Source organism: Anas acuta, chromosome 4 (assembly GCF_963932015.1).
Source record: "Anas acuta chromosome 4, bAnaAcu1.1, whole genome shotgun sequence".
NCBI classification, from domain to species: domain Eukaryota; kingdom Metazoa; phylum Chordata; class Aves; order Anseriformes; family Anatidae; genus Anas; species Anas acuta.
In genome coordinates this window covers 65,351,841-65,378,624 of record NC_088982.1, presented here as the reverse complement: position 1 = coordinate 65,378,624, position 26,784 = coordinate 65,351,841, and the positions used below count along the sequence as shown (strand labels likewise).

The following is a 26,784-nucleotide window of genomic DNA, read 5'->3' as shown; positions in this document are numbered from 1 at the left end:
TTTCTTTATTTTTTAATCTCAGAAGCAGACTATTTATGAGCTACTATGAGCTACTATGGGGTGCCTGAGTACTTAGCAAGCATGTTCCTGTGCCTTGTCTGAGTTGGCATTTGGAGAGTGGACATACAGGATTAAATGAATTGGCAGTGCCGTGTTGGAAACCCCTTGCTGAGCTGGAGTTAGAAGAAGGCCTGTTGCCTTTTCCACAGAAGCACCCTTACTTTATATTTGCTACCACAAGTAATACAATCTCAGGCAGATGCATGCAAATGTGAGATAGCACTTTTGTAGAGTACTACTTGCGATGAAAATTTACAGAATTTTTAACAAAATCTGCAAGAGATTGGTGCCTTGCATTTCACTTCAGAGTGCTGCTGTGGCAGGGACAGATTCTTTTTACCAGATGTTGCACTGGCTTGTATGATCATGAGGCTTCAGGAGAGAAAGTAGCACACCTCAAGCTCTCATAATGTGCAATCAAACTGAGAGGCAAAGATGTGCTAAGATGTATCCATTTTCACATTCATGCCCATTGTGCCTGCCCTCATATTTAGTATTTATGGAAGAAAGAGCCATTCAAAAGCTTTATTCAAAAATCTCATTTTAAAGTCAGATCCTGAAATTTTCTAGACACTGTTAGAGACTAACTGTGGCTGAAATCCATATTGTAATTCTGATGTAAGTGCAAGGTCTGCTGCTTGTGGCTGGAAATCTAGTATGCTTAATGAATTTACTGGGCTTTGGCTTAGATCCTAAAGGATACTTACCACTCCATTACATACTCTATTATTACACAATATTATTGTTATGAGCTTCACAAACACCCATGATATATATCTCTATCACAGTCAATATGAGAAAAAAAAAACAGCACACTTCCCCAAATATAGAAATGCTCAGTGTTGCCTCATGCTCTGAATATTTGAACAGGCTCACGTGTTGGCTCAGGTCCCTGAAGCATACATCCCTTCCTAGAGAACATGCATCAGGAGAAGAGGATCTATGATAAGGGGACAAGTCCAAGGCAGTTTCCCCACCCTGAGTCAGAAAGCCTGAAGGCTTTCAGAGAAAGACACCACTGCCACAGAACTGACAGCTGCCATTCTGCCAGGCACCTTCCTCTCTCAGGTGGCATTCAGTTTCAATGACCTGAAGAACGACACTAGAAAGGTCTGTTAACTTGTCCTCCATAATTTAACTAATTATGCTATTCATAGTCTTGTAAATGTGATAACTGGCATTAAACAGCCAAATCTTGAGTAGCATGGATTTCAAAAGCAGTAGCAAACAGAGTAGCATAATGGATGCATGCAAAAATGTACCAGAAATTTGAGTTCAGTGGTGCCCAAACATTGCCTAATATACACACTTCAAAACCAAATCAATAACAAAAACTGTTCAGAGAGCAGAACTTATTTCGCTAATATACAGTGATAATAATTCATGTGTCAGGTTTGCTGACTTTTATATCCCTATTTACTCTCCCCCTGAGTATCATTTTATTTTTACCATGACAATCTGTGAATCATATACAGATAATAAATAAGCTCCTTCTGAGATACATGTATAGAGCAGTTATGAAATAAACATAGATATTTGCTACCAGCTCTATTTAGTTTTCAGAGTTTTTGAGACTTCTTTAATTCATCTGTTCCTACACCCCAGACAATTAAATGCTATTGAAATGGATGTTATATAAAAATATAAAATGAAAACCCCAGTTTCACAGCAAATAAAATGCTCTGGTATATTAAATGTGTGTTCATTAACACACACACAAATACAGTGCGTTTTTCCCTCCCAAGGGCAACAGTAAGTTATGCCTCAACAAGCAGCATGGATTTATGTCCCTAAATGATTCTGTCTTCAATAAACATTTGTATACTTGCCATGAAACCTTAGGAATCATATGTACTTTAATTAATTCCAAGATACTGAATTAATCTTTGAGAAAAAATGTATTAGATAATTATATTCATTAAATGATGATTCAAAAAAACATTGGGTCAAGCCAAAATAACCCCAACATGTGTTAATATTTTTTTTCGGTATTGTTGGAATGAGACATTTCTACCCAAACCTATGGGCTCTTATTTCCTTTTTATATTTCTATTTTTTTTTAAGAAATTGATACTTCTTATGTGTTTGTGTGCTGTTTTTTAGCTGGATTCTGGTCTTCCTTTGAGATTTTGGGGAATAAGATTTTGGGTAGTGTCTGAGATATTCTAGAGGGTATATCGGAGTTAGGGATTTAAGTCCTACAAAATATTAGAAATTAGATGCTGGCTCCCACAGACTTCCTCAAATATTCCATACTAAATGGGTTCCATGCTAAATTGAGCCTATAAGATTTGTAAGTCTATTTTATTTTATATAAAAAAATAAGACCTTCCAAATGATGTCCACAGATTTTATTTAGAAATTAAGACTTGTAACTACCTTGCATTACACCAGACCACTGATGAACATGAAATTTCAGCCCTGTAGAAGGCATATTAACTCAGTGAAAGAGCAAGCTTGCTATGGAAGCTCATGAGTAGATATGTGTATATTTTGCTAATACTTAAATGAAGAACACAAACTTCTATCTGCTGAACTTGATAGCAAATGCCCCAGTAATTTTAACGGGACCAGCACCGGAGTCGTTTCAGTGGGTGAACTGACTATAAGCACAATGCTAAACACATGCCCCATTTAAGGGGGTGCTTCTATGTAAAGTTCCAAGTTTCTCTCTGCCTCTTTGCCAGAAAGAGAATGTGGGGCATTAACTAATAGGAACGGAACAGCTAAGGAAGGAAGGAAGGAAGAATACAGCTATGTATTTTAAAGCATCTATATAGCATTAATAGCCAGAACATGAAATGCAGGTGGGAGGATGACTACACTATAATGGCTTTTTACAGAGAAAGGTATTTACAAATATTTGGGATCTGATCTAAATACTGTTAAAAACATGTCAAGAAAAAAGCAGTTCTCTGCAGCAAGCACACTGTTACTGAGATGCCGTTCCTTAACAGCTGCTCCCACAGTACTAGAGGCAGCAATAAAGACTGAATATTTAAATTTGTTCTTCCACAATAACATATTTTTAATAAAAAGGGATAATAAGGTAAAAACAGTTTTTTAAAATACTATAGTCTTAATCTACAGGTACATGGAGTGCATCCCTGTGAGCAGAGTGAGGATTTTATGCTGTTCCAACATCTACCACCTTGTTTTTCTACAAATACATGATCTTGGAAGCAGTAAACTGAAAAACTGATTTATTATTTGTAAATGCTGAAATGTGTCTTTAAGATTTACTCAAACTGGCATTCAAAATGTATGCAGACATTTCTGAATTATCATTGATAGTATATGTTGTGTTCAAACAAAACTTGCTGCTAGGTTCAACTATCAACACCACTCTGCTTTAGCTTTTAAATAGTGTGAAAAAAGAGGGTGGGAGAAGAAAGGCAGTAGAAGTGCTAATGCAATTGTTTGATGTGTGCATGAGAGAGGCAAAGAGGAGGAGGCAGACATTCTGCCACTCAGGCTGCCAGCACTGAACTACATTGTTCTTTATGTTTCTCCCTTTCATGCAACCTTTTTAGTGGAAAATAATTATAGCTGTACATAAAAACCATAATGTTTATTTTATTGATCTAATAATGCTATGGCTTACGTCTCCACTGAACTGTCCATTTTTCACTGATGTTTTTTCTATGTCCCTCACAGTATGCTCTATGCAGCTAGGAGTGCTGTGAATGAGCCCACCCCTGCACGATTCAGTGTGGCATTTTGCCAATAGAGACTGACTGACTTCACTTCAAAATGTTTTCCCTTTAATTAGTGTGAAAAAAAAATAATACAGCAACCCAATTATCTAAAAGAACTGTGTGGATTCTCATCACAGTGAAGAAAACGATGCCACAGATGTCCTCTAGTTCAGGAACACCTAGGCTGTTTTATCAGAAGACTGGTGAGATAACAGATTTGGCTATCAAGCCTTGAGTTTCATGACTGGACTATTAGGAGCCTGCTATATTAGTGCTTGAACACTTAAGTCAACCATTTTCTCTGGAAAACAACAAAACAATAATATTGAATTACTTGGGTGATGAAAAGGAGCTGCCAGCATTTGGATATTTCTTTGCAGTACTTTGCATGTGGACCCTGGACCCTGACTGAGAAGCCCAAGATGCCCCACACTGGAGCTCTGGCTCTGCTCAACAGGCAACACCTGGGGCCAGCAGCTCTGCCAAGCTGCCGTGCCCACTGCCTGCTCCTTCCCCACGTGCCTGCGCAGCTTCAAAAACTCCGAGCAAGATTTGATTAAACTCATTAAGAGAATCAGGACTGAGTACTATCAAATGGATGAGGTATCTGAAGCAGACAGATCCCCAGCACAGAGCTAATAATAGAAATAATGTCAGTTTTTACAGCATCCTGCTTGGCTCCAACAGCTGTCTGTACCAAAATCAATGACAGAATTACCTTTAACTTCAACATTGGGTTCACTGCAATTTATTTTTCCTTGGACTTGATCCAAGTTCACATATTAATTCCACTAATATTAATCTATGTGCAGAAGTTCATCTGAAGCTGAAGCTGGTTTTGCAGAACAGTCCCTTTTACTACAATAAAAGGCCTAAAAATGCTATTTCTAGGTGTTGTACCTAAACTTGTTCAGTGATTCATGATTTATGTAAAGTGCCTAATTTGAAATGCACACTGACTTGTTTAACTTCTACAAACCAGAGGCAAAAAATATGTACTTTTTTTATCTTTTGCAACAGAAATTCCATTACACCAACATAATTTTATGTGTGCGTGCCTGTAGAAATGAAGTGTTCTTTATAAACTATCTGGATCTTAATTACAGTGTTGTAGGAATATGATCAGACCCTACAGTAGGGTAAATATCTAGAAACCTAGATTCTAGTATTTACTCAATACTTCAAGGAAATGTGATGTTCAGCACTGGTTGGGAAACTTGTTTGTGCATTATTTATAGAAGAAAGCCTCCTGACACATTGTAGAATAAGATTTTCGTGAAGAAAAAAAAAAAAAAAAAAAAAACAGATAAGGCCTCCAGGACCTTTCTGTTGCCGCACCAGGGGCCGGATTTGTAAAGACACAAGGGCACCTTCCAGCTTCATTCAGGAACTGCTGGTATCTCCTCAATGTTAGGATGGTTGCTGCCAAGCCCTGTTTGTAAACATGTTTTTGGCACTGGTGTGCATTTAACTGCATAAATAGAAATGCTGTCTAAAGAGATAAAAACCTGCTGGAAGCCAAAGCAGTTACTGGTGCTGTGAATGGGCTGAGCCAGGAGGTCAGAGTCATGTTCAAACACACTCTCCACCCAGCTGGCCAACACTGAAGGTGAGCACAGGAACCTGGAAGCTGTTTTCTATTCTTCCCAATCTACACAGCATAAATAACTACGTATTTATTAACTGGGTGTGTGTGCAGGACAGTCCCTTTGAGAAGTAAATCACAGGGATGAACATTTTTGTGAAACAGGCTGAGTGAGAACATGAACTTGGCCTCTCACATGTGGCTGCTTTAGTCACAAGCCATTGGAAATGTAGCAACATTGTGTTATTTCCCTCCGCCCAGTCCCCATGGGGCAGGAATAATTTAGGTTGGATGGGATCTAAGGAGGTCATCTGCTCCAATGCCTGCTCAAAGCAGGGCCAGCTTCAAAGATGTATCCAACTGCCATCACAGCTTGGAGTGAAATCGAGGCAAAGGCTGACCCTCTAGATCCTATGTGAAGAGGCAGTGAGGGGCACATAAGCTCCAACTCTTCTGATTTTCACTTCCCAGCTGGTTCAGGCAACAGGGGATTTTCTGATTTCAGAGGATCACTTCCTCAGACTTTTGTTTCACTTCTTTGTGCATTGTACAGGGAGTCTGCATGCCCGATTTAGGCTTAAATGCTAATTATACATTGAACATTGAGACATGTGGGGAAGCCCTCAGAAGGTGGCATTGGCATGCTGAGCACCCTGCCTCTTCTGGAAGCACTGCAGTGCTCTGTAGCACCTTTACCATGATGCCATTTTTCTGCTGACCCTACAAGACATCAAATCAGCCTCTGTAAAAGGGGCATTGCCACAGAAAGTCATGAGGCAAAGAAGAGATCAGAATCCACAGTGGCTCTGCCGCCAGAGCACTAAAATTCCTTTTACCTCTGGTATACTGCTGAAAATAGTAGAGATGCCCCAATATCAGCTATATAAAATAATAATAATAAAAAGGCTAAGAGCTACTCTTTTGGAAATGGACTCAAACAAAATTCCATTAGTGTGTGAATTATTATTTGAATAAAGAAAATGAATATGGATGAAGATGACTGGAATAGAAACACTATGGTTACAGTAGAAGAAATGACGTTGCAATACCGGTCCCCCTAACACAAGGTACAGCTTTTGATGTGGTAGAACTGTGGGGAGAAAGGCTCTGGACTAACCTGTCTCTTCACAAGGTGAGAAAAATTCTAAGGAAAGCATGAGAAAATTAACAAATAAAACCCTATGAACATCAGAATAGTAGCTATGCCGTTAATCAATTGCAATAGGTTAGGACCAAGGGTTAGATAGTTTCTAACTTCCACATAAACATTGTATTTTTTTTCAGTCACAGAGCCCAGGCAACACTGGTCAGTGACAAAGAGGTAATGATTCACCTGGGTAGCTCAGCAGAGCCTAAATTCTGAGCTGAATCAAACCATATTTTATAGCATGACCTTAGATGAATCAGTCGATTGTCTTGTTTCACAATTATTCTGCTTGGATGCCTGGAAATTTCAGTCAATTTGATACGTGACGCAACTATCAAAAACAGAAAAAAAAACAACCAAGACAATTTGGTGTTACAGAGTATTACAAACTAATTAATAGGGAAACTTGGTCTGTAGCTAAAACATATTTTTTCTAAAAGGGACAAAGAGGGATGGTGAAGTTTTGGTGTGGCAACAGTGAACACAGCGGTCAGGGAGCTCATCCACGCTCTGCTGACACAGCTGGAGGGAGCTGTGTCAGTATTGTGCTAGAAATAAATAGGCTTTGATCTCTTCAGTGAGCAGACCTTGTGAACCATGATGGAACCAGATATTCGAGTCTATCCACCTCCTGAGAAACTGAATACCTTCTCTTTGACCACCCCCAACTCCTCTCCTTGCAGGAGAGGCCAGGCTAGGTGCACAGACAGGTGCTCAAGGAGAGAGGAGAGGAGGGTCCTGGCCAGCCCCGAAAAGCTCTTTGGCCCTGGCTGTGCTCTCACTGCTACAACCTCCTCCAAGCACCGCTGTGATGGAAGAAAGCCTGGGTATGGCTTCTCACTTTCCTGTTTCTTCCTTCTCCCTGGTCTGCTCCTGCTCTCGGTAAGCACAAGATGAAGCCAGCACCTGGGGCAGACCCTCAGAACAGGGGCCAAAATTTCACGAGTCTTTTGCAGCATTTCTGGTCTATTTGCACCTGAACAAACGGAGAATGCATACATCCATGGGTAAGAGCTGTCAAGCAATGTTCTCAAAATAGTAAGCCAGCAAGCACCTGAATAGTTTTGTACAGGCAGGGAGAAGAGGTGCACAGGTAACACAAGCTTCTAACCACAATATGACGGCAGCATGTTATTAACATGGGAAACTTTAACATCAGTTTTAATTTGTTCCCTCGCCTCTCTGCAGCTGAGGAATAAAGACAGCAAAGCCCTTTGTTTGCCAGCACTGAACACCTGCAGAAACACTCCAGCCCCACGCAGCAGCCTCCCCTATGTGTGCTCAGCAACAGAGTAAGGGGAAGTAACCCCATCATGAGAGGAGCAAGGTGCAAAGACAAGGAAAGCCTTCAGGAAATCCTGAGAATGGGAAAGAGGAAAAGAAAGATTTCAAAGATTTCACTCTGTTTTTTTTTGTTTTTTTGTTTGTTTGTTTGTTTGTTTTTTACTAAACCCTGAGGAGGGGACTTTAAGAAACAGCTCAAGTTTACCTTTCAAATGAGGTAAACCTTCTACATGACCTTTCCATAGGATCTTTTATTTCTTCTTAAATGACTTATGACACCTACACTTGAATTCCATTCATATTCCATTCATGAAAAAAAAAAAAAATCCTTTGCTGATCATCATGTCTTTTTTTAGGAGAAAATAAATATTTCTGCTATACATTACATCAGCTCATTGAACTAATGCAAAACCATGTTTATGAGTAACATCTAGTAATAACGTTGCACATGTAAGATGTTTTATTTTGTCTGCTAACCATAATGCAGAGACAAATGAAATACTGTTCTGTGATACAACCCAAAAATATCACTTTAGCTAGCATTTCCTAGGAAAAGCTTATGTATTTAATTATTCTTTGCCATTGTGCATACAATCAAATCTTCTATCATAGTTGACAAGGCCAACTTTGCACTTTCCTGTTGTTTTGTCATATCAAAACAGGATGTCATTCCATGGGGGACAATAATTGCCAACAATAAAGAGGTGGTTTCTTTGACATTTGCTAGGATATTGTTGAAAAATCTCTTTAGTATGGATCACTTCACCTCACTGACTCAGGGAACTGACTGGAAACTAAGCTCTAAAACCTGAGGCTCGCCACTGTGCCTGATATGAAAATGCAATATCCACATTCTCCATAACTTAGCGAAGGACATACCCCCTGCCAGGCAAAATACCCATATACATGCTCCGCTGTCTCTGCCTCAAGTTTGCTCTGCAACCTAACAAATGGCTGTTCACAGATACTTAAAATCCAATCAGATGCAACTGAAATATGAAATAGATGCATTATTAAATATAATGATAATAATAAACAACCACACTGGGAAAATAAAAAGGAAAAATAACACTAAGATCAATAGCACTCAGGACGTATCTGCAACACCAGCATTATTGTTAGACTGGTCCAGAATGATAATCTTGAAACCACATTGGCAGTTTCACATCCATAAAGGTACGGAATATTTTTGGTTAAAACAGACTGGAATATAGCCCATGTCTCAAGGGTGTATAGGCTGTAGGGGAGGCTTTTGGTGTAGAGGGAGAAGGATTCTCAGTCAGACTTCTTGACCTGATTCTTATTTTCCTGCATTGCACGTAATTCATTCCAAATAAAAGCCACAATTCTGTAGGAATCTTGAGTTTTCTTAATTTCTTGAGAAAAATGTTACACATTAGACTATGAAGCAAGCAGTTAGCTAGTTAGTCAATGGTTATCTGATAATGAATGACGTCTTGCAGGGATTGTCTGCAGAGCTAAACATTTGCAATGTCATCAAAATTAATTGCTGAGGTTTTATTTGACATGCAAATTAAGAAGCATAAAATTAAGAAGAAAGATACTATAATTTATTTATTTTTTAAAGAATACCTAGGCAGACACAAAAAGAATCTTGGAATGTGTTTCATCTTCTTCTTCTTTTTTTTTTTTTAAATCACCAGCATGATTAAATTGTACGTGCACTTCCTCAGTCTACACAAGAATAACTATTTCGTCTCAGTGCCTCCAACACTGCACCAGTGAGTCTGAGTCAGCGGGTGCTTAAAAGGAGCTAGCGAGGTGATACACCTTCCTTCAGTTTTCCCTGGGGTTTGAAGCTGTCAGAGTCAAACCTGTCCCTGGCTCCAGCTGCAGGTTGTGGGAGGTGATGATGGTTTCAAAGTTTGCACGACTTGCACCCATAACAATGCCACTGCAGTCACTGAAGCATCCTTTGTGACTGCCTGGAAGGAGCAGGAATAACTGGTGGAGGGCAGCCGTCAGCACCCTGCAGATGCTGGAGATTTCATCATGTTAAAGAGAACTTGCATGTTGTCTCTGGACAGTGTCAAACCCCAGTTGTAGAGGGGAGATGAAGAGGGGAAGAGCTGGGAGATTAGAGGTTATCTGGTGATTCTGCTTATCCCAGCTGCACAACATCATGAGAGTGAAGGCCACCGGTCCCAAACAATCTGCCTCATTCTGGAGGCAACAGGAACCTCTACTACAGAATTGGTTTCTGTGGCTGGCTGTCGTGATGTTAATGTTGGTCACTCTTCCTGTTCCTGCTTGCTGAAGTCTCACCACTACAAGTGCTTTCACACCCTCTAACACTCCTCGACATACATGAAAGTGTGCTCTTCCAATTCCATTTCCAATCCATGGCCAGACAACTGCTCTGATTTGAATGAGATTATTAAAGCATGGCCTAATCCCATGGAGACAGAACAGGTGGAGAGAACAGAGGCCCCCATCCAGTGGTGTGTGGCTGGTGCACCAAGTTTTCCTTTTGGGTTGTGCTCTGGCCATGGGAGTTGTATCTCTTCTGCCTTCCCAGCATGGTTTCCAAACATATGGAGCTGGACTGGAAAAACAGCCCTGGTATCCCATCCCATTCCTGGAGAAAGCAGGAGTTGCTTTTGTATTCTGACCTGAAGCCATACATTTAATTGCTTTCTGTCTTCCACCTTCTTTTGCAATTTGATGTTTCTTCAGTGTTTGTCTGTGCCCTTAAAAATTAACTCAGTAACAAAAGCTGTGTACCAGCCATGTTTCCTTTAGCAGTTGTTAAAAATCCTACCTTTTCTAGAAAGCTTCATTGCTCAGCTTTGCAAAGGTGCTATGTATTGTTTCGTCCACATTAAAATGACTCTTGCAGATTCTGGCTCACAAAAGAACTGCATTTAACATCATATGAGCAGGATTGGGCCATGCTTCAGGTGTTTCCTTTTAAGCTGTGTGTATGCTAAACAGTCAAGCATCTCTGCATCTCTGTAGATTATTAACAACAATAACAAAAAGTGTTTCTATTATTCACTTTTAGCCACTTATTTTACTGAAAGCTCAGGTCTTAATTTTTTTTCCAAGAACTACCCATCTATACATGTATGTATTTTTTATGAATGTCTGTGGTATGCAGAAAGCTACCACGAGATTGGTAATAATTAAAACTAATTGTGGAACTTAATTACAATGGAACAGAAAAAAACACTGATAGTAATATGTGCATTAAAATGCACTATCTGTAGTTGTGTGCATTTAAACACTCACAAACAACATCAGTTATTTTTGCTGCATATGGTTTTACCATCTAAGCAGTTCGCATTATGTGTGAATTCATACTAAACAATTTTAAAAGTGCAGTGATAAATACCACTAGATAATTGTACAGGACAAATGGCAGTATAGCTGGTGTCCATGTAACTGGGGAAAAAAAAAAAAATCATAACCATCAGTACTGCTTCAGAGCCACATCAGATTAATTCAAAAGGGAGACTTAAATTACTTTGCCTTATTTTTGTTTTAGTTATAGAAGTCACAAAATAACTGAATACTTATTGTTGGAATTTACTCTGCTCAATACTCAGCTTTTCATAAAGCCCACAGCTTCTCTTCATTCCTAAGTATCCCAGTATAAATTGGATGACCCTGAATGAACATTTTTTTTATTTAATTTTTTTAGTGAAACAGAATGTCAACTGGCAAAGATTGGTAGGTCAATACAAGAATGTGCTTAAATGATAGAAAGTGTATCCTTAGAAAATGTGGTCAACCCCTTCTATTGTTGTTTCGAACCTGCGAGAAGACAGACCTGTATGTCACTTAACCTGTTTACACTCCATTTATGTTTATGAAATTGAACTTCTGGGTGTGGATGGCTGCAGGGTGTTTTGTGGTATCAAGCACAAGCAAGGGCCAGGAGCTTGGGTCATGTGGATCTTCCACTGGGACCATCAGTGAGCTTCATGCACTCAGGGTGCTCCTACCTGGCTCTCTGTTTAAAATTGAACAGAGAAACTGCCCCATCTCGGCAAAGCTTTCCGTGTTAATTAAGAACAAAGGCAATATGTTTAAAATAGTACTTGAACTTGCAGTTTTTCATTGATTGGAATTTAGTCTTGGCATGTCTTCACTGACTGGTGTATTAGATGTGTGACATGTTTAGCATATACCTTGCATCCTTACATTGTTTTTCTTTCCCATGGAAAACAACACAACAATACAAACAGTCAAGGAAAAAAATACCTCATTTTAGGGCAGTCCTGAGTAGCAACAGAAAGTAAAACTGCTGTGATTTTACTGTTCTTTATCTACTACTTGGCTACAATACAACATAAAAGAAAGTCAGCCAAGGATCAGATCATCACATTTTAGGTAGTCCCACGTGCCAAGGCACTGGAAATATACCACCATACAGAACAAATAAGTGGAAGTGATGGTACCAAAGGGTAAGATTTCATTGGAAAGTTTTACCAGAAATTGTAAAATAAGAAATTTACTCTTCCCCCTCATTTCACCCACCTCCAAGAGAATTTTCTATTGCCAAATACCAAGTAGTTTAATTTCTACCTACTAAAAGAAGCTGTCAGGATATATGGAATGTCTGTGCCTGTTAACAAGCCTGTAATTGATAAATCCGGATGTGCCCACTCTGCTTCTGTTATGAGAACAATGCAGGACAGCTTAGGAGCCTTCACCTTTCAAACAGAAGCATCTTGCTGAGCAATGTCAGTTGCTCCTAGACTTCCCATAGCAAGCCAACTCCCAGCACTCTCCAAGGAGGGGCAAAAAGATTTAAAAACTGCATCCTTATCACCACATTAGGCTTCCCAAGGGCTCTCTCATAGATCAAACTTGGAGGCTGTACAACAGCGCTGCCTCAAGCAGGACCCCAAGCATAACAAGAGGCCACCTGTCAAATTACAGACAGTTGTCTCCTGCAACAAGAGGCAACTTAAAACAGACACAGGCAGACATTTGCAGACTGACTGTCAGCGTCAGGGTGCCAGAAGGCAGGCTCTAAGGAAACCTTGAGCGTGGGAGGAGGTTGGCAATAGAGCACACACCTCTATGGCCATTCTTGCTTTTTCCTGTGATCACCATTCAGATACTTCGGTGATGAGTGCTATCAGAAGCACGTGTTTGCAGAAGCATTAGCAATAATGAACCTGAGGGTCAGCAACACAGAAAAGGAGGGGGGCTGGGTTTTACCAATCTTGTCATCTTTCCATTGAGCTCTACCTTCCTTTCCATGAGCAGCACAGGATTAACTACAGCTCACATTAGTAGCTGTTACTCTACAGTGACACATCACAAAGAAAACTGAGCCCTTTATCTTCTCAGCAGACTCCTGTTTTACTGTCTTCTGTGATGTAGCAGAGATTTTGCATAGCCTATATTATAAAGCTAATGTTTAAACTATTCTATCAGTTCTCAGAGCCTTGAAAATCTGCAGTGAACAGCAAAGTACAACAGTTTTTATTTGCTTTGCACAAATGAGGTTTGCATTAAAGACAGAAGCAGGGGGAGATTTGTTAAATGTTTGGGTCCAGCTGCAAGCAGCTTTGTAAGCGGGGCTCTGCATTCCACTTGAGACAGTTCTCTGCTAAGGGTAATGGCACTAAAAGGAAAAAGGCCCTGCACTTCTTACATCCCTTCTGCCAAAGTACAGTTAGCTCCTCCTGAGGCTGTTTCTGCCTATAATATATGAGTAGAAACATTTGTGTAGGCCTCACTGAATATTCATGTAGATGGCTGAGATTTATTTCACTCTTTCCTGATGCATTCAGGAATTACTCTAGTCTACCAGTCAACAGAGGGCTACATCAGCCCTAACCATAGATGTTAACACGCGAGCATCTGATAATGCAAAAATTTCCTTAATAAAGTTCTTTCAAGTAACAGGCAGTATTCAGTGTTGAAAAGAAGCATAAAAATAATTATCCTGAGCCTGACTACATTGCTGAATAGAAGTATGCAGGGCAAGTGTAGGTCTATACAGAAAAAGTTTTAAAAAATTTCCACATCTTGTAACTACTAGGGAGACTCCTCAAGTTTATGGCCCTCACATAGCTGTCACAGCATTGATTCAGACTGAAGGATTCAGGGAATTTCAATGCTCTTCACTTCTGCCTGCTCTCAGAGAGGTCAATGGCACATGAAATACTGTGCCAACATGACAACGTAACTTATGGCAGCACCTGCACACCACAAAGGAGAATCTGTATCTTGTTCTATGGGGACAAGCACCAAATATCTTAAAAAGACCCATCTCCATGTCTGATCTGTCAAATAGTCAGTGATGAACAGGGTCATATAACCATAATAAAAATGTATTCACCAGAGAAAGCCCAGAGTCAGTGAAATGTTTCAACCAGGTAACATAGTTCAATCGTCCTTTTTGAACTGCAGAATGTATTTCAGAGTTTGTTACGATGCCTCTAGTTTCCAAGTTCAGGAAAGGGTCCCGCTTTAACTGAAGCCATCTCACACAATACATTTTCCTAAGTGTTGCCAAGATTTGAATCACATAATTGGTTCTTACAATACTTTTTTTTTTATTGACCTCAGCAGATTATTCCACCTCTCTGACGGCTGTTGTAAGAATAAGAAACAGCATTTAATCCTGCTCTAAGCGTGCAATCTGGTGGTCCTTTTCATGTGCCAAAAAACAAATGTTCCCTCTGACATTTGTAAGCACACCAGGTAAAATAAACTGTTATATTGTATACTTTACTAAACTAGGTGTTAAAATCTAATCTAGAAACATCTACATTAAAACTAAATTTGGTTTGAGCTATAGCTTATCTTTTAAAAAGATAGCCAGATCTTAGGACAGCAAAAGAAAGAAAACCCAGTTTTTCCCCAGGCATTTTTATTTCAATGGCTAATTGCTCTTAAAAGTAAATATTAAAACTCATAATTAGCTTTCTTGATTACTCAGAATAATTTGACACTCCAGCTATTCATTTTTCATGTTGCTTTTAATAAGCAATAGGCAGGGGGCTGTGGAGAGGAAGCAATCTACTTTTTCTGCAGGGGTGAGGAATGGAAATGAGAAAAACCCAGGGAAACACATATCCACCACTGAATGGCAAAATTTTCACAATATAAAAATCTAGAGAGTTCCACTGAGCTCACTAATTGTACCAATTAAGATTAGTTGATAACCAGATTTTCTTTTTAATGCTTAAATATTTCATGTTAACTTATTCAGGTTTCTGCAATTTCCTATCAGTAGACTAAATATCTGAGCAGAGTCTAAAAAAGAAAGCTTACAGCTTTTCTGACAATAATTTTGTGACTTGCAGAAATACTCTCCCAGGAATCATTTATGTTCTCTACAGGTAGAAATTTTGCATTTAGATCTGTGAAGGACTCTAGTTCTAGCATACAGAATACAGATGCACACACAAGATACATTCATAACCATACTTAAAAGTCTGCTTACAGATCTCTGAAAACACAGATTAGAACTTGAGGGATGTGACTTCATAGGTTTTAAATCTTATGCTATCAAACAGTAATTCACTCTCTCAAACAAAGCTATATAATTAAGTTGTGCACCACCGTAGAACCTGAAGGCTGTGGGAAGGCTGAAAATAATATTTACCTCTCTACAGCAGGAAGCCAATGGAGTAGTGGGGAAGGGATGAGCAGCTTTGTCACTTACTGAAACAGAGGTATCTGTGATAATTAGTGGTTGTATATTCTCGAGCTTGAGCAGTCTTCCACAGAGCAGTATTTAAAAAAAAAAATTAAAAAAATCATGCTTTTATTTAATATATGTCTGCATATGCACTTAACATCAGAGGAATGTTTTACTATGCGTTAGAATACAGACAGTAGCATCACATTTTCAAAATAGGAATAAAATTCTAGCAGGAACATAAGCAATATACCAAGATATCTGATATATCCAAGATACCAAGATATCTGTTGTTACTGATGTGGCCTGTCTTTGCAGGGCACAAATGGGCAGAAAATAGAAAGTTTGGTCTCACTGAGCTGGTGGTATATTCATGTTGTGCATCTCAGGGTGACATGACATTGCAAAAAAAAGTGATATACTTTAATGCCAATCAACATAGTTCAGGCTTAAATCCAGATTTTTACAGGCAGTTTCTAACACTTTTTCACCTATATTTTTTTGGTGGTTATAGGAGAGAATATCTTTTACCCACATTAACTTTAGAGCTCACTAGCAAGGACAGATGCTTGATGCTCAGATTTATGGCCTGTTTGTCACCTAAAATAGAGGATTTGATAAGCCAACATCTTCAGAGTGCCCAGCCACCTGCTGGGAAAGCCTCATGTTTGCTGCTCAGCTCCTATCCAAGGTCTCTCACAGTCTCTGGAAGGGCAACCTGGCAGCAGTGGCAATACTTGTCTCTACCTTCCTTCAGGTTTCCAGTGCTATCTGAGGGGGTTGAGAGGTGAGTTTGCTAACATCAGTCAACCCTTGGATCCACATGGCAGGCAACAGTTTGTCAATTGTCAGAAACACTTGTCAAAAGAGGCACTCATTCCCTGGATACATCTCTCATGATGCATCGGTTCCTTTTTTGTTTCTGACTGCAGAGCCTCAGGCTTCAAATGAAAACAATAAAGCAATAAATCAGCTTTTTTTTCCCCAGTGAAACACTTATTTTGTGTAATTCACCTCCAAACTGTGGAAACAGCCTTTTTGGTGGCAACTTATCATACCAACATGTATGTATTTGTGTTAGGCTGAAGAAATAGAAATACTTCTGTGGAAAGTAGACTAATACTACAAGCAAGAGTGGATGATATCATGTGAAAATATTTTTGCCTGAAGCTATAGAATAGGTAGTGTTTTCTTAATGAGTTTAGAAGCTAAAGTTGAAATCACTAGAAAAATAATTCCTACCTTGTATGGTTCAGTAGATGATAGTATGCACCCCTAGCTTTGGACATCAGCAACATGACAGCTGCTACACCACAGCACCACAGCAAGCATGAAGACTGAGAAGTCCTTGACAGAATACAGGAAGACTCGCACTGCCATCCTTTGTTTGCTGACTTCTTGGATGTCACAAATCCCTGGAACAAAAACAAACAAACAAAAAATTGTACCTTCCTATAAATGGTAGCACAGAGGAACTTTTTTTTTTTTTTTTGACTTAACAGTGAGTTACATTTCTACAGTAACTATGCAGAAATAATCTTGAAAAAGAGACATAATTTCAAAAAAAAATATGCTATAATAGGTAATAGTAATATTTCATTACTAGATATGGAATCTGATAAATAAGAATCTCCATCACTATCTTACAAAACATAACAGAAAATACCCCCCTTTCTCCCTTGGGGGAAATACACATATTTCATTCTCTTAATTTCTAGGAATATCAAGTTTCTTTACCTAAAACCATCTACCTTCAAAACAAATTTTAATGGTGGTAATCATGGCACATAGGAAATAAAGAAACCTAAGTGGAAAGTTTTAGGAAAAGCTATTGAATCTCTTGTCATTAGTTTTCTGCAAATGTGTCTGCAAAAAGCAACATACATCCATCATTTTAAACCTAATCATCTGCTGTGTACACCACGGGGGTGGAGGACAAACCAAGTGTGCAAGGGAAAGGAAATTCACTAAGTCCCTGAATGCTAGGATAACACCTCTGCATGAAGCTATCACTGGTTGGATAGGAAGAACCTGGGACACAAGCCTTGGTTGAATAGGCTATAGAGTTATGCCCACAAATATGTATAAGGACCTGTAGGTGTATGCGTTGTACATAGTAAATAGTAAACATTTTGTACACATACATGATTGGATTAAAAATCAGATATCTTTTAATTCTTTTGGTTTACGGGATACAAGAATGACCAAAATACCTGTCATCAGACACATAATTCACAACTACTTTGTCTTGTGAATGTTTGCTTCATCAACAAGTGTTTTGAGTAGTTTAGTTGCATAGATGCAAAACATTTCTTTTCCTAGAACCAGCCTTTTGAAGCTATGATATTTATATTAATAGTATTAAGTTCACAGTAAAGACCACATAATTACTTCTACGGGAACATGAGCTTAAGTAGTTTTTAATGAATGGCTATTCCCTAAGCTTGCTTTCCAATATCTAGATCTAACTGCTGCAGTTCAAAAACAGTTTAAAGAAAGAATGCTAAGTTACAATACTGTTCACCATGTGATTCTTTTGTGTACTGATTTTCACCCCTCTAGATAAGTATGCATTTTAATTTCACATTCTCTTAGCTATTATCACAATATCTAGAATATTATGGACCAAGTTGTGATTATAGTGTGAAATTTCATATCTCCCTTGTGTACCAATTTGAAAATGAGGCAGAATGTTAGCACAAGACTGCATGGCAATTGCACAAACATTTCACACTGAAAACAGTTTTATGTAAAAAATGAAATGAATGCAAGGTCTCCTTAAGAAAGCTTTACTGTTTGCTATCTTCTGTAGTCATTTTGCACCAAGCTGAGCAGTTAAAATCCATTCCATGCAAACTGATGAAATTCACTCTCTTACTTGCTCCTTTTCTGCTCATCAAAAGAAGCACTTTTCTTTTCATAGCATTTTTGAATTTACCTCTGCACTGCTGCCTCAGTCATTTTTCACCACAAAACAAATGAAAGGAAGGAATAGGACAGGTATACATTCTGAAAGAGGGAGAGAAGAGGGAGGGAGGGAAGGAGGGTACAAGTAAGCCCTGGATCCAACCCCAAAGACTTCTCACACCTGAATCAGAAACCTGTGCAAATCTCTCAGCTACACTGATTCAAAGCATCTGGGGTTTATTTTATTAGAGAGCAGGGCTAGCAATTCAGGGACAATTTCAGCTTAAGGAGATAGGAGAAAATGTTCCAAGAACAAAATGGTTTTGTGCCCTCAAATTGGATTTAACAAATATGTTTGTTTCAAAATAGAAGAGGAAGAGGAGAAGATTTTTGGAAAGGATTAAAGTTTTCAGAACACTTAACTTGGAGATAACACATTTGTTTTATTAACAAAGATGGTTAAAAAGGCTGAAAGTGAAAGTCTTTATCCCAAGTAAAAGAAATGTTTGATATTGTTCAATGTTTTTATTCTTAATTTTTTCTGGACTTTTGAACATATGTCATTTTTTCTAAGGGGTGCATACTAAAATAAAAATAGGAATCAGTAAAAGAGAAAGGAATCAGATATTACAGAAAGTTGGGGGGGTGAGGATTAGAATCTCATTACCCTAATACCTGGGTGTATTGCAAAAATTAATTAATTTTCATTGCACTCTTTGTGAGATGAGTGGATGATATTATCTCTGTCATACAGAAAAGAAACTGAAGCACAGGCAAGAGAAAAAAAAAGACACTATCACTGTAGGGATGTTATTTGATAGACATAGCACATGATTTTTCAGAGCACACAGCTTCATATACCACTTAGTATAGCTAATGCACAACCTTTAAACACTAGTTTTGGTTTAAAACAAAACAGTATAACACAATTAGCTCCTGTAAATAGTTCTTTTCGGAGCATTTTCATGCAAGGGTATGAATTAGGGGTTAATAAATGGCTTTGCCTCATTCTCAAAATAAAATAAGATTGTACAAATCCCTCCACAGTTTCTGTAACATCTGAGATTATGAAGCACTTCCAGGACAAATCATTATAAGAGCAGACACAAACTTTTGCAAATCAAATAGTCTGTATGTGAATTTATGCTGAGTGGTTTGTTTTCACCATCCTCTAGCCTCCGTTTCCCAAAATCTAGATTTAATATTAATGATATAACAGGAGCTAATTACTGAATAGTCAAGTGTGTACTAGACAGCATGCAGTTGGTCTTGTCTGATTCCTGAAAAGATGTTTAAAAAGAGACCAGTGTGATTAACTGGCATTTGGCGTATGGCATTCTAAAAGGAACTGGCAGGAAATGCCATTGATTGATCAGTCAATAATAATTAAATCTTTCTCAACAAATCCTTTTTTTGCAACTTAAAGGAAATTTGGATAGAGGTTAAAAAAGTGATCTAAACTCTGCTCTTCAGCTTTGTCTACCTTTCCTTTTCATTAACTTTTGTGTTTTAATTTTCTAAATCCAGTGGCTTTTAATTAAATCTACCGTTATTTTGCATACCTCCACACTATGTTAAAGCATTTGCTCAGATACATTAGTAAACATTTTAGGGATTCAGCACACTCAGAGTGTCTCAAGAGCAGATGAATTAACTGAGCACAGGCAGTAAGAGAACAGCTTTGGCAGAAATTTGGGCAGGCTCCTATGCAGCTGCAGATCAATCACATATAGAGGTGGCAGTTTCTGTATAATGAAGAATTTCACAAAATTCCTGTAACCTTTAGTATTAACAGATGTTAGCAGTTTGCATGTCACTTCAACATCTTCTTCCAACTCAGTACAAATCACCAGTGGTGTAGGGGATGTATTTTTCACTACAGGAGCAACATCCAACATATTGTGAATGGGAGTTGGCCAATCTGCTCTTAACCAGCATATGTGGTGGGCTGAGACGTTTTCCTGTGTTTTGTCATTGTTGTTGTTCTGATTTGTTTCTTTTTATTCTCTAGTAGTTTCCTGAAGAGATTGGTGGCTGTGACAAGCTCCAAAAGTATCAAAGAACTTAAAAAAAAAAAAAAAAAAGTATGGAAATAACTTAATAGTTAAGAAAAAGACACCTGAAGGTTCACAGATAATTTTCGCCTGAGATGATGAACACACTTGTGGCTAAGACAGTGGTAGCGTACAAGGTCTGGGAAGCACTGTCAAGCTTCCCAGAGGAGCCAGCAGCAGGCCCAAGATCCATCTGTTATGCTGCTTCTCAGGAAGGGCTGAAGCTGAGGGAAAGACACCTCAAAACTCCCACTAAAACAATCCCCTTCAGTGCATTTTCAGTATCATGTCCCACACACTCTATCACAAAATATAGCTGAAATGAAAGCATTGGATAGGAGCCACTTGCTCTGTGCAATGGACACACATTTGCAGAACCAGATGAAATGAGCCCATGTGGGGTTATTGTGGGGCATAAGGTTTAGAGGGAGTTGCTCTCACTTTCCCAACAAACCATGATTTGAAAGAAAGCTCAGCTCTCATAATAATCCCTGAATTTAAAAAAGCCTTAATCTGTATTCACAACGAAATCACTTATGCACACTCCATTGACAGGACAAAATGCAAAGTTGCGTTTAACTCAGGCCAGCTGCACATTTTTCTTTTCATACTTCAGGCTCTACAAAAAAACTTCAACATCTACAGGAAAAATCATGTATCATACGGGTTCATATAAAATCAAGTCAAGGATTTTCAGCGTGTAGAAAACACACCTGGCACGTGACTGAGATCCTTCAGCAGCATAAAATGAAATATTGCAATGCTTGCAAGGACCCATATTTAACACATGACCAATCACTGTGGATTGTTCTGGGTGACAGGCAGGAAATTATGCATCCAGTGCACTGGGACTGCTACCACAATTGAAGCGAGCAGATGGGTAAAGGGCTGGGCAGCTAGTGGAAATGCAGCCAGGCAGCACGTGAATGGCTTTAGGAAGAATTTGTGCTCCATGGGCTGCAGACCCCAGCCACAGCCACGAGCAGGTCTGTGCCTGTGTGGAGAAACAAGTGTGTGAAGAAAGAATCCTTTAGGATTAAGGTTAAACCTAAAGAATCTGATTCCAAAGAACAAAAACAATGACTCACGTTCCTGAAGTCTTACCACAAATTTGATGTGTTTTGGGCTCCTTTTTACAGTAATTATTAAATACATGCATTTATTAATGAAGATGTATTTGTTTGACAGGAGCAGTGTCTTTCAAGACTCAGAAGGAAATACAGAATTTCCCATTGCAGATATCAAGATAACATAATTTGTCCTGGGTGTTTTTCTGTTACCACAGTCCAGACACACCAAATGTGAGAATAATGAATATTTTTCTGAATAATATTTTTTCCTAAAGATTTTTTTTTTCTAAATAATATTTTTCATTCTATTACACACCTACATTTACACAGATGTTTTTTCTCTTTGTTAACTGCTGAGGCTGGCTTAAGACCCTTTGGTTGAGACTCAACAGCTCATAGAGAGCATTGGAGTGACATTTCTATCTCATTCTCAGATCTGGTTCATCATGAGCCCAAGGCAACAAAAGCCCAACAAGCACTGTGAGACAATGAGATATGGGAAAATATCATTGTCAACCATTTAATTTTCAGTCAACTGCAGTCCCAAAAGACAAGATTGAACATATTTTTTTTTTCATCTGTGACCTGGCCACTTGGCTGCAATCTATCAGCTACTCTTATCAGTCTAGGATATTTGTTCTTTGACTCCAAAATAAAATATTCTTGCATCTAATTCCACACAGGTACACTCCTTCTTCTTAATTTCAGGTCAAGGAAAGCAGTAGCTACACTGTACACAATAGAAGTCTTGGAATTGCTATGTAAGCTGTTACAAAAATTAATGTATTCAAGTCTCTGCAAACATCCTTCTCTCTTAATCCTCATTTCTGGATTGGCAAATCTTCTTTTCCTTGGTGAATCAACCTCTCTCATGGAATATGTAACTTTAATTACATTTTGCTATACATAATCCAAGCCATCCAGCATCATATATGTGACAACACAGATAGAAATCAGTTTTGTAGCTAGGATGGTGGTAAAGCCAAAGGAAGGCTGTCAGGAATAAAAATAAATAAATAAATACATAATAATAATTAAAAAAAAAAAACTCTGTTTTTTCCTGTATTTTACAAGATTTAAGGGTTGTAGGTAAAAAAAAAAATAAATTACAACATTGTTTTATCTTTTACTTACGTGACTGCTAACTTGATAATGAAAGAGAGCAGCAAAAAGCAAAATAGACTTCACAATTACTGCACAACTGTGAGACCTGCTATAAAATTATGTTCACTTTCTCTGTAGATTTTTACAAATCACTTATCTCATTCTTTAATTCTCAGACAGTAATATCTTTTTCTTTGAGTCTGCACAACATACTTCACAACCAGGTCGACAGCTGCTGGGGCCTTTCAGTGGCACAGAAAAAAATCAGTTTAAAACTAGTGTTGTGAAAGAAAAAACACTCTTCATAGGTATTACTATAGCAGTCATACACCAGGGCTAATCTGAATACATGAGAAAACAAATGGTCTCTAAGGGCTGCAGTAGTAATCAAAGGAATTGTCTGGGTTGGATAAGGAATCAAAAGCAGTGATGTATGGAAAGTGATGGCCCACTGCCCATACAGACAGAACACGATACTTGAAAGTTGTTTTTACATGTATTAAGATGATGGAAGACTGCTATCCCAGATGAGATAAATTTCTGGAGTACCACTTGGGAACAAGCAGCATCTGGATTTATCTTGTCTTTTGCCTCATGTATATCCTCCTCTGAGCAAGTCAGGGGTGCCTTGATTTTTGGAAAGTCTAACTTACTCCACCTTGAAATAATTAATTACAGAATATAGTCACCAAAAATCATCTCCTTTGGAGGTACTGCAAGATGGACAGACAGAAAAATCAAGATATCCCCAATAATTAAATATTTTTCAAAAATGTTAGCCAAATGTTTTTAAATGCAAAGCCATATTACAAGTATTTTGACAATGCCAGGAATTTTCAGATTAGCCTTGGTTCCCATATGTCATTAAAACATTTGATGGGCAGCCCCTTAAATATGATCCTTTTTTCATGCTGTCTGTTGCTTTATTTCTGCCTTAGATAATTAAGTAAGAAATTCCATTTTTTTCCTGTCTTTACTAAATTAGACTCTGCTCACATTAATCTGCTCCATATGGTCATTAACTGAGTTATATTTCATACGCGGGATAATAAGATGGGATTTATTGTAGACATCCTACAATTCCAGATGTGGCTCCGTGGTCATGGGTTGAAAAAGTCAATTTGCCTTTCTACCCCCACTTCACTCCGGTGTCAGATAATGCTTCTTAGTAGCCAAATAATATGCCACTGCAGTCTGACAAAGAGCACAGAAGAATGCACACCATAAATGACAAATGAATAAAACTGGTGGTTTTCTCTGATGAAAAACAAAACAAAAAATCTCTAAGCTTATTTTCAGCGATGGAGAAGCAAATACAATACAAGTGAACAATAGGTATGGATGGAAGAATCACAAATTTCCCAGTTCTAAACAAATTATCTTAATTAGACAAGTCATTCTTCTCTCTTCATTTCTCCCTTTTTAATTTTTTCCCCTGCAATTATTCTGCTTAGCAGTGAATACTATGCTCTGCGTGCTATGGAGTAATGAAAAAGAGCAGCTGTGTGTCTATAGTTCCTCAACAATTGAGGAAATAGGCAAATATACTTTTTTTTTTTTTCTTTTCCAGTCATACACTTCTGATATGAGAGGTGGATTTTAGGCATTCAGCCCAGTGGATGTCAAGAATGTTACAGTGATTAAATATTATCTTGTCACATCTGTTTAGGGGCAATATATAACTAAAAAAATCTAGGTCATGTTAACTTATTAGCCACCCTGTCAAGATATACTAACTTATATAAGACTAAGATCCATGCTGGAGACAGAAAGTAAAGGAGAGATGTGGGAGCTGTTAATGATAGCTCCAAGAGGAAATCTTGTATCCACAAACAGAGGTCTCTTGTGCCTCTCCATTTCCCCTCTTACTCACCCTAGTACCATCCCTAGTCCCAATTCCCTTGTCACTGCAGTGTTCCAGCTGGCATGCAAGTGGGGCTTTAGAAAAGAGAATGCAAGGGAAAAAAATCAGTGTATTCAGAATATTAAGCAAATATTGATTTTGTTGCAAGTGGCATGCAGCTATGTCACATTTTACAGTACTCTGTGGAAAAAATTAATTGAGAAAAACACTTTTCTGATAAGAGTCAAAAGAGTGTGGGAGCTCTGAGTTAGGGTCTTTTGTCATTCATATGGATAATTTCTCCAAAACTGTTTTGATATGGAGTAGATACTATGAGCTATTCCATATATGGCTGAGATCTACAAACAATGCAAAACAAAATTATTGTTTGTTCCTGATGGCTGGCTAGTTGAATATGATGAAAATATTCAACACATGTTGAATAGCATATGTCATTAAAACACTTAATTTGCTTAGGAATGGGAGCTGGAAGTATACTCCTCAGAACAACTTGGGAGTTCATGCAGTAAGCATGCATCATGCATAACCTGTCTGTATTCTAGATTGTCCTGCTAATTATGATGCTCTGTGAACAATAAATACAAGTATTAAGCATCAACTTCACAGTGTTTTCAAATTTGGGGAGGGGGCTTTTATTTATTTTGAGCATCTTTTCTCTGCAGGATCCCCACATTAGAGGAGGTGAGCGAGAATTTGTTCCAGTGAAAAGGAGAAAACTCCAAGTTTGATGAGCTTTTGTGTCTGGTCCTTATTTCCAAGCGGCAACACGGAAACATTTAAAAGAGAGAGAGTATGTCAGGAAGAAGGTTATCATGTTTCCTATGTCTTCTTCAAGGGCTATGGATTTATAAAGAAAATGCTGGATGACTCCTTGTTTTCCGTGATACATATACCCACAGATCAGGTAAACCTGTGCATGGTAATTCCTTGCTGGGAATGGGCTCCTGCAATCAGATGCCTGATAGAAATTAGTGTAGCATCATCCCATCTGTTTGTGTGTCCAATCTTCATACATTTGTCATTAATCTCATCCTCCATGTTGAATTTGTACCTCATCAAAGGTCAAAACCTCTTGCAGTCTTCTCTCAGCTTAACCTCCAGTCTAACACGTTTGTGAAGGTGAACTCTTGTGCCTGAAGAGCCTTGATCTATATAGAGGGATGGACCGAATTTAATGACTACAAGCTCTGCCTTCTTATTAAATTGTATAGAACCCTACACATATTTTGAATCTTTGGGGTCTTGTCATAAAAAAAGTATTCACTAATACATTATAGAAGAGAGTAAATGCTTTGGAATGGGTAAGTTTTCCTTTTTTTCAAGACTAGGAACCAGCATTTGGACTACTTGGTTTTTAGCCAGCAATGTGGCTGAGTAGAACTCTGTACAAGTAGAATATTTAGAAATCTTTTCCAGAGATAAATATTTAAATAGGAGATGCTGACATGGATCCAGCTGATACAGCTGTGGGTTTTCTTCCATTCAAGTTGGTGGGGTTTATCTTTGTTCTTTTGTGATTTGTTCTTCTCCAGCTACCAATCAGATAAAGTAGGAGGTTTAACCATGATGAGGGCTCTAGGGAAATAAGCAATAGAGTTGTTTTTGCCATTCCTGCTGGGACTACTTCAGTGTTTTTACTCTAATCCTAGTGCTTTAGTAACATAAATAGAGATTATGTGTAAGAGTACAAAAGAAGTTAAGCTACAGACTTTCCTTCCCCTTGTGAGCACAGACTGGCAACACCCTGGTCATGAATCTTCCAAATGTAGGAAATCAGGGGAGCATAAAGGAGGTTTCTTTTGGGTGATGTTGGCTGAGTTTCTTTTGAACTACAGTCACTCAGGTAAATAGCAAAGAATTAGCAATGCTTGAAGGGGCATTGATTGCAAAAACCTGTTTAATGGAAGAGGCATAAAAGAAGAACCAGAGAAAAACAGGTCCACTGATAAATGAGGGAAATGATCAAATTAACAAGAATTTTATAATGGCAGGGTTAATGAACTGTTATCTTTTACCAGTCACCCTGAAGAGGAAAAAAGCGAAGAAGTATGAGCAATATGCATTATTAAGGACTTAGATAATAGAAATAGTTATAGAAGTAATAGAATAATATTGTAAAATTTTTAGGAGGAGATTTAAGAGACAGGAAAAACAAAGTTGTGTTGAAATCTCCATCTCTCCCATCCTTCAAATTTAAGAAACAAAGTGTTCGGGAAAGCTAAGAAAAAAATCTGCAGTGAAAGAGCCTTGTTCAAAGGCTGATGAAGATAACAATGTCCATTAACACAGAGAGAGTGAGAGAGTCCCTGACTTCAATGAGTTTGGACTCAGACCTGGGCAGGTGAGCAGGTTACGTGTGTGCTCAGTCCTGCAAAGTGGTG

At 38.4% G+C, this 26,784-nt stretch overlaps 1 long non-coding RNA gene across 2 annotated transcripts in view; it reads right to left on the bottom strand.

The window, feature by feature from the left end:
- The window catches only part of LOC137856391 (uncharacterized), a 42,362-nt gene that overhangs the window by 490 nt on the left and 15,088 nt on the right, over nt 1-26,784 (bottom strand). Inside the window, exons 3-4 of one of the 2 annotated variants that reach the window (XR_011096418.1) lie at nt 16,647-16,819; nt 14,770-16,345 (exon numbers count right to left, since the gene is read on the bottom strand). This is a non-coding gene — a long non-coding RNA (uncharacterized lncRNA). Of the gene's footprint in view, nt 1-14,769; nt 16,346-16,646; nt 16,820-26,784 lie in introns of those variants that run through there. The other variant, XR_011096420.1, reaches the window with a different exon arrangement.